Here is a 15,756-nt window from a genome sequence, read left to right on the forward strand (position 1 = left end):
GGCATTTTTGCCCACAGGACTGCCGCATACTGGATGTTTTTCCCTTTTCACACCATTCTTTGTAAACCTTAGAAATGGTTGTGCGTGAAAATCCCAGTAACTGAGCAGATTGTGAAATACTCAGACCGGTCCGTCTGGCACCAACAACCATGCCACGCTCAAAATTGCTTAAATCACCTTTCTTTCCTATTCTGACATTCAGTTTGGAGTTCAGGAGATTGTCTTGACCAGGACCACCCCCCTAAATGCATTGAATCAACTGCCATGTGATTGGTTGACTAGATAATTGCATTAATGAGAAATAGAACAGATGTTCCTAATATTTCTTTAGGTGAGTGTATATCTGGTGGTGTAGCCATAGGGGGTGAAGGAAGAGGTATCAGTCACACCCATGTCCCCTACCAGATAAGAAGACACCAATATTTTAAAGGGCAAGTGGTTGATGGGGCATATGTTCATTGTGACCAAGGAAATTCAAGTTATTCCATTTTCAGGGCCTCATAGAAGTTGTATAGGGTTGTAATTGCATTACATATACAGTAGTATTACAGACTCTGAGGTTCTAGAGGAGACTATCTCCATACATACAGTACCTGCACTGTTCTATGGCCATAAAGGTTCTCTGCCGCCGACATCAGGCCTTAATTAAAAAAGAGGATTGTCCAAGAATTTTTCTTTTTTTATGTAGGAAAACATAAAATAATAGAAACACTAACACTTACCTTCCCAGCCCCTCCCGCTCCAGCGCCACTGTTTCGTCTTCTTCCCCTTGCGACAGTCAGTGACATAATTGTTTGGCTTCGTCCTCAGCAGTGTACACCATAAGAACACTGAGGACAATAATTGGCTGTAGTGGTGTAAGGGACATCATCGCTGCAACCAAAACGAAATGTCAGTGTCTGCAGCCAGGAGAAGAGGGATGGACCGGAGGGGATTGGTAAGGTAAGTTTAACCCCTTAGTGACAGGCCTGTTTTGGGTCTTAGTGACCCAGCATTTTTAATTTGTTTTCCTTTTTTGAAAGTTGCATTCCAAGAGCTATAACTTTTTTTATTTTTCCATCGATGTAGTCGTATGAGGGCCTGTTTTTTTTTTGTAGGAAAAGTTGTCGTTTTTAATGGCACCATTTTGGGTTACAGATAACTCAACAAGTAACTTTTATAAACTCTTTCTGGGGGGAAAACAGCAATGCCGACCAAAAACATATATATGTAGTTTTATTTTTATTTTTACAACTTTTGGACAATATGCACTACGCACGATGGCAGTAGGCCCTCTCCAGCCCTCCTGAGAACTCTAATGTGGCCATCATTAGCACCAAGACAGAACCTGCTTTCATCACTGAACACTAGTGTTGAGCGAATTGTGCTTCAGATCCTAGATCCGAAGTCGACTCCCTCAAAACTTTGTTTGAATGCTGTACGGAGATTCGTCTCTGTACAGTACTCAAATGTATGGGCTCTGGAGAGGAAAATTCGATTTTAGAACTTTAAAACCTAGATCCGAAGTTGGCTTCAGTACCGAGGTGCCAGCCGATACCGAAGCCGACTTCCGATTCCTGTTTTAAAATAGTTTTCAAGTTTAACAATTGAATGCCAAAGTTATTCACCAAAGTCTTGCAAGACTTTGGTGATAATGATAATGCCGGAGCGCATACATTTTAATGCTGTTCGGAGGCGGGTCGCCGTACAGCATTAAAACAACGTTTTGCGCGAATCGACTTCGGATCTTGGATCTGAAGCTCAATTTGCTCTACACTACTGAACACTATTGTTTGCCATTAATGGTCAAATCAGAGTTGAATAAGCTTGGAATGACAAACCACGGGAGGATATCCAGAGTCCGTATGTCCATTACCATGCCAGAGTTGCAGCCTGTATCACAACAAGGAGAGATGCCACCCAGTATCAATGTGACCCTGCCTCAACATATACCCGCTGCAGAACCCAAAATAAAGGGTGCACCAACTTGGTTGTGTGATCAGTGACCAAGCACCACTAGGAGTTTAAACTTTGTCAATCTCAGCTCAATCCCATTAGGTTTTCAGGTGCTCTTTTTTCATTTTCCGGTAATGTACAGTATATACGGTATGTATATATTCAGTGTTGATATAATAATGTGAGAGTGATACGTGTACAGAATGTGTGTAATCTATGAGCGATATATGCAGCATATATCTAATATGTAAGTGACTTGTATGGCACGTTTGTAAGTAAGTAACGTGTCGTATATATTTGATGCATGTGCCACTCACACGTCCTGCACACACATATTCATCATCTCTAATGTGTGAGTGATGTGTGTGCAGAGTGTATATAATGTGTGAGTGTCATCTGCCTAATGTGTGAGTGTTACGTGAGTGGCTCTAATATGTGAGTCGTGTGTCTTATGTGTGAATGACATAAGTGTGTGACAATGATTGCGAATAGGCGTACAGTGTATATAGTGAACCCCTGTTCACTGTATTTTCTGCGCTTATAATAGGGTTCTTAATTTGAGTAATTGGCCCTTTGGTCCATTCTATAATCTGACATTGTGTTTGAGATACAAACAACCCATATTTGAAGTTTTTTATATGGCTGTCTATGCAAAGTGTTTTCCAGATCATTGGTGGACCTCACCTAACATTGCTGGTGGAACCGATAACCCTGTGTTCTTGGAGATACAAGTCCTTAAGTCATTGCTTTCATTCTAAGCCAAGAAGGAACAAGACAAAGGTTGACCATGGATTCACAGTAAATAAAGCATGAATTTTAGGTCTGAAGCCTCCAAATATCAGGGCTGAAACACCCACAAAACCCTTAATAGACAAATATTCATTCCGCATATCAAAAGAAGCCTTTAGTAAAAAGCACTACAATTTGGGATTCCTTTCCAATTACCATTTGCATGTAGTAAAATTGGAGCTTGTGAAATCACCTTCGAATGGGGTTGTCTTCTGTTGGACCATTTGAGATCCATAAATGTATCAGGTTCTGGACCCATCAGAGGTTCTTCTAGAGCTCGGCTGGACCAGTTATGAAATTACAATGTTCCTCGTGAAAAGGATACAAAAAGTGATTTCACGCAACAGTAACGATGTTTCCCACGGAAAATATTTATCATTTATTTGTACAGTAAATAAATAGCTCATTTTGTGCTTGTAGAATTTGCCACTAATGAGGATTCCTAGACAAAATGATTATTGCCAAGTTCAAATGAATGTATCTTAAAGGGAGTCTGTCACCACAATTTGCCCTTATAGACCACTTACATAGCACTGTAGCATAACTATAGATCAGTCAAATGGTACCTTTGTTTTTTTGTTTGGATGTTCACCAGGGGCAAAAACAGAGTTCTATTCATATGTAAATGAGGGCTTTCAAGTGCCCAGGGGCGGCGTTGGGGCTGTAAGTGCCCAGGCCGCTCTGCCTTCTTCTCACATAACCCCTCCCCAGCCTGTTGCTTGGCCCGCCCTGTAAGCCTCTTACGTAATCCAGTGTACTGGCCGATATCCCGCCCGCGCATGCGCACTGCATGGAATGATGCTGCTGCCCACAATGGTCATCACAGTGCGCATGCGCCGGCGGGATATCGGCCAGTACACTGGATGACGTAAGAGGCTTACAGGGCGGGCCAAGCAACAGGCTGGGGAGGGGTTATGTGAGAAGAAGGCAGAGCGGCCTGGGCACTTACAGCCCCAACGCCGCCCCTGGGCACTTGCGAGCCCTCATTTACATATGAATACAACTCAGTTTTTGCCCCTGGTGAACATCCAAACAAAAAGACAAAGGTACCATTTGACTGATCTATAGTTATGCTACAGTGCTATGTAAGTGGTCTATAAGGGCAAATTGTGGTGACAGACTCCAGGGGTTGTCCCATTACAACAACTTATCCCTTATCCGTAGTGTCTGATCGGTGGCGTTCTATTTGAGCCCCCGCCAATCACAAGAATGAGGGCCTGTGTTCTGTCCTTTGAATGGATTGGCAGGCCCCTCCATTCAGCTCTATGGGACAGCAGGAGATAGCGGAGTACAAGCAGTTATCTCCAGTAGCGCCATAGTGTCGAATGGAGTAATAGCACACTTGCATGCCCACAGCTCATTCAGGTAAGGGGACACGGGCTCTTGTTCTCATGATCTGCAGGGGCCCCCTATCCTGTGTTGTGCATACCACAAATTTGTTACTATGGGGCCTTTAAGTTCAAAACTCAGGTTAGCCTTCTCCCTGTATCCCATGGGCAGTGTGAGCTTGCACAAGGCTCTCCTTTTCTACAATCTCAGGTTGGGTTCACACATGGGCAGACTGGGAACTTAAAGTGGCCCTGGAAAAAATACTAAAAGTGGCCCCGTTTTGTAGTCGGGTCTAAATTGATGGAAGGTGATGCCAGCAATACCATATTGTGGCACATTATACCACCCCAACAGAGCCAAATACCACAGTCCATCACAAAAAAAAACTGCCGCCAACAGCACAAAATACATCCTCAAAAACTTCCACTGGCCGGCCGTTAGAAGGGCCCAGGCGGACCCCTGGGCATCGGCCCACCAGGAAATTTCCCTGTAAGGTCTATGGCCAATTCTCCCCTGGGTTTACATATATCAGCCAGTTGTTTTATGCCAGAGCCAGACAGAAATGATGATATTTGTGTGCACTTTGTGCACTGGTCCAGCATCTGCAGCCTGACCGCGTCAAACTGAAAAAAGTTTTCTCTCCGACACTGGGAGATTTCCAGAGTTAAAACTGATGCACCAGATACCAGAATCAATCCCATAGAAAACTATGACATCAGTTTTCTTCCAGTGTTTCTGTAACTCGCCAAAGGGAAACTATACAGTATGGACTGGTAAATGGGAACCCAGGGGGGAATAGACCCTGTAGTCACATTACTCTTCTATGGCCCAAAGAAAGTGAGGATAAAGCACTGTCTCCCACAGGGGCGGACTGGGAACTTAAAGTGGCCCTGAAAAAAATACTAAAGGTGGCCCCGTTTTGTAGTTGGGTCCAAATTGATGGAAGGCAGGGCCAGCAATACCATATTGTGGCACATTACACCACCTCAACAGAGCCAAATACCACAGTGCATCACAAAATACTGCCAGCAGTACAAAATACATACCCAAAAACTTCCACTGGCCGGCCCCCTGGGCATTGGCCCACCGGGAAATTTTCCTGTAAGGTCTATGGCCAATCTGCCCCTGGTCTCCCAGTGCAGAGATGTAATGATGTTACCTTGCACCAAGAAAAGGCCCCATTTTGATTGCTGCTGTTGGGCCCTTCACTTCTTGAAAGGGCATGTAAGGCTAAGCAAACTTGTTTTGCCCATTCATATGATTAACGATTACATCTAATGGTGAGATATACTTATAGATCTGCTTTATTGCATTAAAATGTGTTCGAAAAATAATTTTCATTATTATAGATTTTTTTTCCAGGAAAATCCAAGCATGGAAATTCCAGTCCTACCTAATATCTGGTCAGCAGTAACAGGCTGTATTTGCTTTTACAATACAACGATCAAACATTTTGTTTCATTGTGCACATTTCTTCTAGTAATTTAGCAGGAGAATGAGAGCTGTCACGTCTGGGGGGTTTCGCATTACAGTAAAATGTGCGGACACAAGCCTCCAAAATGTTATTTGCATGGAAGTAAAAACGTAGTTAAAGGAGTTGTCTCATCTTAGACATTGGTTGATAATCGCAGCTATCTCCCAAATGGTGAGGAATCGCACAACACGCATGCACAGCGCGCTCTCTATCCATTTCTATGGGAGTTCTAATACAGCTATTTTTGGAAGTCCCATAGACATGAATAGAAAGTGCATTGCACAAGCGCGGCCTCTGCTCCATTCACTGCTATGGGACTGCTGGAGATAGCCGACCCAATGCTCGGCTATTTTCGGCATAGAAATGAATTGAGGACGGCCAAGCATGTGCAGGACTCCCTCACTTCAGGAGTCTTGTTTTGGAGGTAGGTGCAGAGGTGGGACCTGCACCTATCTGACATTGGTGGTATATCCTAGCAATATGCCACCAATGTCTAAGATGAGACAACCCCTATAAAGAGAGTCTGTCACCTCCAAAATCTGTTTCAAAGTAAGCATACCGCCATGTAGGATAGGAGTCTTGCCTTTCCTGTGAAAACCCAGTCCTCTAATCTTGAGAAATGCTTCTTTTTATTTCTATTCAAGTAATTAGGCTACTTTCACACTAGCGTTCGGAGCGGATCCGTCTGATGTTTCATCAGACGGATCCGCTCCGATAATGCAGACGTTCGCATCCGTTCAGAACGGATGCGTCTGCATTAAAACTTAGAAAATTTTCTAAGTGTGAAAGTTGTCTGAGCGGATCCGTTCAGACTTTACATTGAAAGTCAATGGGGAACGGATCCGCTTGAAGATTGAGCCATATTGTGTCATCTTCAAGCGGATCCGTCCCCATTGACTTCCATTATAAGTCTGGACGGATCAGCTCGCCTCCGCACGGCCAGGCGGACACCCGAACGCTGCAAGCAGCGTTCAGGTGTCCGCTCGCGGAGCGGAGGCTGAACGCTGGCAGGCGGATGCATTCTCAGTGGATCCGCCTCCACTGAGAATGCATTGGGGCCAGACGGATGCGTTTGGGGCCGCTCGTGAGCCCCTTCAAACGGTGCGCACGAGCGGACACCCGAACGCTAGTGTGAAAGTATCCTAAGGTTTTAGGTGCACCTTGGGTGGGGACGCTCCATTCGATGCACCTGGCATTCCCTGTGTCAAGGCTAGTGGCTCTGAAATCTCAGGAGCTATCAGCCGGAAAAGAGGGGCAGCATTATGGCAGAGAGATGGTGCACCAAATAGAACGGCCATATCCCACGGTGCAGCAAAACCTTTGCATTAAAACATAAAGAAGCATTTCTCGGAAGAAGAAGACCAGATTGAAACTGATTTTGTTAATTTCTTAAAGTGCGCTTTCAATTACCATTATGTAAATTGGTCTAATGTCCCCATGTCAGGTGACTGTTTAAACTTGGTGTGCCCAGTGTTGCCAACCACTTCAACAACTTCATACCCTTCAATATTTGAAAATTTTAAAGAGAAATAGCAAATGCTCCCCGAAGTGCCAGCCACAGGTGCCATCTGAAGTCTCTGCAACAGAGGACACCACTTCAGCCACAGATACTATCTCTGAGTGCCTGCAACAAATGCAGGTGGCCATCAGTACTTGTAGGTGGGAAATACCAGAAGATAAAAGCAATTGTCATGGTCTTAGGAATGCCAGTTCTTCAGGATTTGGTGCAAGCACCATGAGTCTTATGAGTTGTCATCACTAAAAATAGGTTTTGGTGGTGGTTGGGCTAAATAATGTTCTGCTGACACTTGGTCTAGTCAGTTATGATGCTACTGAACAGGTTCCTGACCAGATTCATCCCTAGCATTTCATATTCTTGGCAGGACCGTGCTCTATTTTCGGTAAGGTTGTATTTACGTGGACCAGCTACCGGCAGCTACTAGGTGACAAAATTTATTAAGTTTTATTGGCATGCACAGGTCCCAAGTCACCACCTGGGTTGAGGAGGAACCCAATCTCTGCTACATGCATACTAACGTCCAGACTGTGTATGACTGTAATAATAATGGTGAATATTGGCACAAATATTTTCACTGATTACCATTGGACATTATCATTATAAAATCTTCCTTCTTCAGTCATGATAAACCCATAAGCAGTGCCATAGTCACCACTGAAGGATGTTCCTATCTTGTTAATGACATAAACCAGGAGATCTTCCAAAGGTCATCTTGTCTGGCTTCTTTTCTTCCGCACCATGGCTCACCATGGGGGATCGTTAGCATTTTAGAAAGTAGATATTGTACTTGTCCCATAAGCTTTCCTTTACCCAGGGCAAAGATTCAATTTTACCTGAGCCTTGTCTCAAAATACCCTGGTTAAGGAAGAGTAGTTTGTTGGTGTTCCCTATGGTATCCAGTGTATGCTCCCCAACCCTTCCAGTTATGCCCCTACTTGTCCAAGCCATGCCTTTCGAGGAACATTTGCTCAAAGCCTCAAGTTTTTTGGGCTGTTATGTTATAGTTTTGTCTCTTCATATAATCAGTCACATACCTCATGACTTATTATTGGCCCTATCTGTATATGTACTCCCATATGTCCTGTACTGGTTCCCATAGAATTTTGAATTAAAATTTAAAGGGTTGTCTGGGCTGCAGATTTTGATGACCTATCCTCAGGAAAGGTAATCAATAGTGATGAGCGAATCGAGGTCCACGATCCGAATTTCAGGATAAATTCAATTTGCCACAAAGCCTAATTTCCTCATGCTTCATGGTAGCAAATCGATTTAACCTGGACTACTGTAAAAAACAAAAAAATAATACTTATCTCATCCATTGATCCATATGCTCGTGACAGGCCGCCCGCCACCATCTTGCTTGAAGATCCTGGCCGAAGTCCCGTGCACGGTGAAGTATGACGTCACCACACCACGGAGAATGCGGTAATCGTTAATGCGTTTACGATTAAGGACACACTGTCCGAAACGCGTTAACAATTACCGCATTCTCCGTGGTTGTGTCTGCTGATGTATACGTGTTTCAATAAAGAAGAAGCTTTTATTGGACTACAACTTTAGTGTCGAAACAATTTTTTCCACTTATTTCTATTATACTGGGACACTCCCAAAGGTTTCTGGACACACGGGAGAGCAAAGGCCAAGGAGGTGAGCTGAAAAAAACTATTTTATACAGGTAATGACGTTATCTCGGGCCGCCCAAGACTTTTTGCCAGACCTTCAAGCAAAATAGCGGCAGCTGGGCCGTCGTGAGCAAATGGTCTAGGTATGTATTATTATTTTATTTATTTTTTAAATGTTACACTGTATTATTCCTATCAGATGCCGCAATCAGCTATGAATGCGGCATCTGAGGGCTACAACGACGGGGAGCGGCACAATCACCGCTCCTTGTCATTGCACCCCCTACTTACAAAGAATTGTTCTTCGTGACGAAGTAATTAGTCATGAAGCAGATTTTTTTGTAAAATTCGGTGAAGCAGCTGAATCGAATTTTACAAAACGTTGCTCCTCTCTCTAGTCATCAATATCAGAACGGTGAGGGTTCGACGGTGGGCACCCCTGCTGATTGGCTTCTTTGGGTAGCCACAGTGCTGGAGGCAGAAGGCTCCATCCACTGCGTAGTGGTCGTGCCGGGGAACTGCAGCTGAGCTGTCATTCATGTGAATGGGAGCTAAGCCACACAGTCCTCCAACACCGTAAACTACACATATATTAAAATAGGCATATTTTGCACCAGAATTTTATGCCTCCGCCATTTTTGTTTGCACCACGTTTATGATTTGGATTGTCAAATGTGTCCAAATCCCTGATATCACAGAAATAAGGTAATAATGCACTTAATAAAGTAGATGCAAGCATTATATATGGACTAAGCCCTCACTCTGATATGATAAAATCTGAGACACTTCGCCAATATATTTTGATCAAAATACATCTGTGCCCGCCTACCAAGCGCCAAGGTGGTCTCAGGTCAGGCGGGTCCTACGCTAAGCCTACCTAAGTTCAGGAGCGCAGACCCCGCACATATGATGTGCTGCTCCTAGTCACCTCCATGTGCATCAAGCAACCAATTGGAGGAGGAGCAAGAACACCTATATGTACCACCGTGCAGGATGTTTTTATCTTTGTTTTTTCTGTGATTTTTTTGTTTATGAAGTATATGCTTGAGGGAGTGACACCTTGAAGTGTGAATGCGCTCCTATTTTATCCTGGGAGTAGCATTCCTCTGCACTTTTGCCCTTCCTATCTCATAGACCGCCTTGATTAGGTGGTACATATAGGTGTGCTTGCTCCTCCTTCCATTGGTTGCTTTGTCCATATATAATGCTTGTATCTACTTTATTAAGTGCATTATTACCTTATTTCTCTGATTTTCTTCAATAATATGGCCAGGGACATCTGCACATTTATATATCATACCGAGCAGGATGATTTTATCTTTGCTTTTTCTGTGATTTTTTTTGCAAATCCCTGATATGGTTTTAGAAAGTGGTGAAGGGAAGATGCGACACAATGCGCCACAAAAATCCCTACATGCCACATGGCTTTATACTGTCAGAATATTACACTACTTGCACCTTGGAGCTGGTATGGATTTTGCTCAAAAAAGAGAAAAATTTACCGAAAAGACAGAGCTACATCAAGGTACAAAGTAGGTACAGTCAAAACTCTGGCGCAAAAGCTGTCTAAAAAAACTTGTGTCTAGCGTGCCATAAATATATTTGATACACAAATCCTGCCCCATAGTTTACATACACTGCTCCATACACTCTATGGTTTCCGCTCCAGGCGTGGGGGGTGTCAGATATCAGACCCCCACCGATCTGATATAAATTACCTACCCTTCGGATAGGTCATTAGAATCTGTATCCCCGAAAACCCCTTGCAGAATTGTGTGCATTTATTTTTCTTTAGGATCTGGACTGATTGCATTATTTGGGCAGGTACTCGGTAGGTAATGTAACAGTGGTCTATGAAAGCCAATGTCCCTGTACATTCAGGAGGAATCCTACGTGGAGGCGGCATTCATTGATCACCTGCCTCTTAGCTGCAAAATTATTACTGGAATGTTCTTTGTGATATGGAGAGATTCATCATCTCCGGACAGAGTAATGTTAATGCGCTCCATCACTCTTTTCCATGACACCTAGGGAGGGGACGTCAATACGTGTGAAGTAACCAAAGTGAACGCAGCATTTCCAAAACTCTATTCACAACCAGGAAACTTTTAAAGTACATGGATCGTTCACCATATCTGATGAGATGTTCTGCAAACACACGCAGGAACTAGAAAAAGGCAGGAATATTACTGTTGCAAAGCCCTAACCTCTAAGAGCTTCCCCAGACCCGTCTCATTTATCATTTTCTACGTTTGTTTTAGGTGTAGAAAATGGTCTAAGTCTACACCAGCAAGTAAGTTGTCTTATATTTAGACCGGCAGTGGATGTGCCGAAGTTACGTAGAAGCTAGCGCCTCTACATAACTTCTGCGGATCCACCACCAGTGCAGGGGTTATTGAGACCTGTGTCTAAAACACTGGTCTTGATAAATGACCCCCATAGTCTGAAAGACACGGGACCCACCTCTGGGACCCGCACCTATGCTTAGAACTGACCCCGCAAAGTGCAGGAGGGTGCACCATACATGCACAGCCGCCCTCCATTCATTCCTGTGGGAGGGCCGAAAATAGCCGAGCGATATGTTCGGCTATTTTTCGGAAGTCACATTGAAATGAATGAGAAGCACCCAGCACAAGTGCGGCCACCACTCCATTCACTTTTATGACGCTCTCATAGGAATGAATGGAGGGCAGCCACGGACGTGCGGCGGGCTGGAAGGCTTCCGTACGCCACGGGTCCCTTTTAAGATGTTATAAGAGGTTTTTTTGTTGTGACGCCAGTTGCATTTCAGCAACAAGAGCACAAGGCCTCATTTTAGTAGATGGCGGTTGGTGAGGGGCAAGGGCGTTACTAGAGTCTCAAAAGATCCAGGGCCCCAGCCCCAATGAATATGGCCCGACTCTCTAAGTCTCCCCCCCTCCCCCCACACACCGCATTTCGCTGTACTTGCTATACAGCAGCACGTACCTCTCACATCCAGGGCCACCAGGTGACGTCTCCTCCGATGTAGATCTTCTGTCATCATCTTCTCCATTTGGTCTGGATATCTCTGCAGAATATGACACACAGACATCCTAAAGTCCCTCCTATAGAGCCCCCAGTAGTAATAAGAACGCCTAATGTCCCCTGGATTTTTAATAACCTTACAGTGCCCCCCATATTTATACTGCCTCCTACTGTTATAATGGTCACCCTGAAGTGCCCCCAGTATTTATAATGCTCCCTGCAGTGCCCCCTGTAATTATATTCCTCCGTCCACCATACAGTCCCATGTAAATAACATTACACTATCTTTCCTGCCCCCTCCAAACTACAGTCCTATGTAAATAACATTACTCCCCTCCCTTCAGCCCCTCCAACATACAGTGCCATGTAAATAACACTATTTTCCTCTCTCTGCCATAGAGTCCCATGTGAATAACATCACACCATCTCTCCAGCCCCCTCCAAAATACAGTCCCATGTAAATAACATCACCTCGTCCCCAGCCGCCTCCAACATGCAATCTCATGTAAACATCACCCCCTCAACATTCAGTCCCATGTAAATAACATCATCCCACCAGCCACCTTCAACATACAGTCCCATATAAATAACATTGCCCCCTCAACATTCAGTTCCATGTAAATAACATCACTCCCTCCCACAGCCGCCATCAACATACAGTCCCATGTAAATAACATGACCCCCTCCCAAGCCACCTCCAACACACAGTCCCATGTAAATAACATCCCTCTCTTCAGCCCTAACATACAGTCCCAGTTAAATAACCACAACTCCCAGCATTCCTCTGCCTCTCGCTTCACTTACCTCTCCTCATGTAGCAGACATCACCACAGCTTCTTCCCCCAGGTCTTCTCCTCTTCACTGCCGTCCTTTCCTGTACTGGTCACATGATGGTGACATCATGGAAGGTACTTCTCAACCACTGCCTGTTTTGCTGGTCACATGACCTGTGATGTCACCACAGATCCTTCAGATCTTTCAGTCTATTAGATTCACTTAGGACGGCAATACAGTTGTATCTAGCAGGCAGGCAGGACATTCGCGGCCTGGGACAAGACATCAGGAGCCCATGCCCTGAGTTTTTTAACCTAGCAACGCCCCTGGTGAGGGGTACCCAGGATAGAAACGACAGAGTGGTGTGGGAAGGCCTAATGTCCCTTAAAGGTGTTGTACTTGTCACAGTGCTCCTACCTGGATACACTGGAACTCCAAGCGTGGCAGTCCGCTGCAGAAAAAAGGTAGTTGAATGGGGGGTGATGAAATAAATTGAGCCCAGACCTTATAATGAACTTGATAACAGCTTTACTTGTGTAAACTTTCATCAGGCAACAATCTTCCAATTTTGTCTTGGTTAACCACAGGCAATAACAGGCAATAACAATCTCGGCTCTGCTACATCAGTTGCTCTCTAGCACTGCTGTGCTTTCAGGATTAAATAGGAACTTTTCCTTTGCTGTATGCTGCAACTTAAAGGGGTTGTCCGGGTTCAGAGCTGAACCCGGACATACCTCCATTTTCACCCGGGCAGCCCCCCTGACTTGGACATCGGAGCAGTTCATGCTCCGATGCTCTCCTTTGCCCTGCGCAGGGCAAAGGCATTTTCAGGAGTTCTGGTGACAAACCCGGCTCTTCATGGGGCTGCCAGGAAGCCCGGTGACGTCACCGGCACTGATAAGCACGCCCATCAGAACCGGTGACATCACCGAACACACTGCTGGGCGGAAGCCTCCGCCCGGCAGTGTGTTATTGTAAACAAAAGAGCCCATGCCCTGCGCGATCTAGTGCAGGGCAAGGGAGCGCATCGGAGCATGAGATGCTCCGATGCTAACATCAGGGGGGCTGCCTGGATGAAAATATGGGTATGTCGGGGTTCAGCTCTGAACCCGGACAACCCCTCTAACTTTGTCATCTGGTCTGTCTCTTTCTTGCTTTATCCAGGGAACTATACTTCCTGGCTTCTGAGGCTTGTAGCTTGGGCCTCTAGGTCCAACAGAGCTAATGGTGCTCTGCTGGCTTAGGCAGGGCTCGCCCAACAGGGACGAGCTCCCTGCAGCACAACCTCCCTTGGAGAGGGTCGACTCCACTCTCACTTTCACTAACTAAACTCCTCCCTCTCTATAGAGGGCTAGAATGGAAAGAAGGCTCCATCCTCTGTCCCTGTAGCTCTGCCATTGTTGCCGCCATCTGCTGGTGAACCAGGCACAATACATTTAACATAACAGTTGCATGGAAATGAATATACACATTTTGCAGGATCAGGAAATAAGTGCATAGAATGGCATTAGGTTAACCATATGAGATAGTGGAGAGGTGTAAAAGGTGGTAATGCACCTCTGGGGCGTTACACATGTACGGTGCACCCTCTGGCAGTTTCCAGCCTATATATCTAAGTATATATGAAGGTCCCAGAGCTGGGACCCACACCAGTGGGAAATTGGGGGCATATCCTAGCGTGATGGAAATACTCTTTTAAATTGGTTATACTCCTAAAGCTTGGTCATACTCCTAAAGCATTGTGTCCGCTAGCCGCAGATCCGCAAAATATAGATGCGGTCTGTGTGCCATCCGCATTTCTTTTGCAGACCCATTTATCCACATTTTGCAAACATATTCTATCATTTTGCGGAAAAGACATATGGATGCAGAAAAGCCTTGGATGATCCATGTACTTTCCTCATCCATATGTCCGTTCTGCAAAAAGATAAAACATGTCCTATGCTTGGCCGCAAAACGTGGACCAAGGACTTATTGAAGTCAGTCTGCCCGCAGAAAATGTGGATGTAACACGGATGGTATCCATATTTTGCAGATCCACAATATGTGGACCACAAAATACATGTGGTCGTGTGCATGCTGCCTAAGACAGATGTCAGCTGGACATTTGTTCAGCTCTTGGCTGTGTTCCCCGAATTTCCTCTGGATGAGCAGCTTTAAGAAGTGAAGTTGTCTGAACCAGCCAATCCCTCACTATGAATTTTGACATGCTTGTTTCTCTTGTTCTCAGGGGTCTCAAAGGTTCTAAGTAGAGATGAGCAAATTTCTTAAAAGTTTGATTCGGCTGATTCGCCGAATTTCACCAAAAAATTAGCTTTGTGCCGAATTACAAAGCACATTTTTTGTAAGTAGCAGGTGCAATGACAGGGAGCTGCGATAGCGCAGCTCCCCGTCATTGTACCCCTCAGATGCCTCGTTCATACATGATCGCGGCATCTGAGTGTAAAATTAACAATACATTTTTTTTTTAGCAAACTTACCGCCTCCATTTGCCCGATACGGGCCCGATCTCGCGCCGCACAGAATTTCGGTCGAGATCTTCAAGCAAGATGGAGGCTGGCGGCCCGTTGCGAGCAAATGAAGGAGGTACGTTTTTTAGTTTTTTATACTGTTTCAGGTTAAATCGATTCGCTGACACGAAGCACAATGAAATTTGGCTTCTAGGCGAATCGTATTTATCCTAAAATTCTGATCGAATTCCACTTTGTGGGATTCAATTCGCTCATCTCTAGTTCTAAGAGGTCTGACAGCACACAAATACCCCCTTTGAGAATACATGCATGATTGGCCCATTGTGGCAGGCGCAACACTATGAAGTGCCTTTTGCTCTGTATCATTAGAAAAAATGTGATATCTCTGACTTTTAGTCTAACCAGACTGTCTATTACTCTGTAATTCCTCTAGCGCCGTTCTATGGAAACAGTGGGTTTAAAGAGCACACCAAATGCTTGAAATAACTTCTTTATTAACTTCAACTTTTCTTCATATATAACACTGCTGCCTCCGTAGCAGATAGTCCATGTACATAACATGTGTTGAAAAGATATCACAGAATGGCAGTATGCATAAGATGGTGGTTCAACTGTTCAATCTTGTCATTCAACATAAAATGGTTGCTCTACACTCACCTAAAGAATTATTAGGAACACCTGTTCTATTTCTCATTAATGCAATTATCTAGTCAACCAATCACATGGCAGTTGCTTCAATGCATGTAGGGTTGTGGTCCTGGTCAAGACAATCTCCTGAACTCCAAACTGAATGTCAGAAGGGGAAAGAAAGGTGATTTAAGCAATTTTGAGCGTGGC

Source organism: Bufo bufo, chromosome 3 (genome assembly GCF_905171765.1).
Source record: "Bufo bufo chromosome 3, aBufBuf1.1, whole genome shotgun sequence".
In the NCBI taxonomy this organism is placed as follows: Eukaryota; Metazoa; Chordata; class Amphibia; order Anura; family Bufonidae; genus Bufo; species Bufo bufo.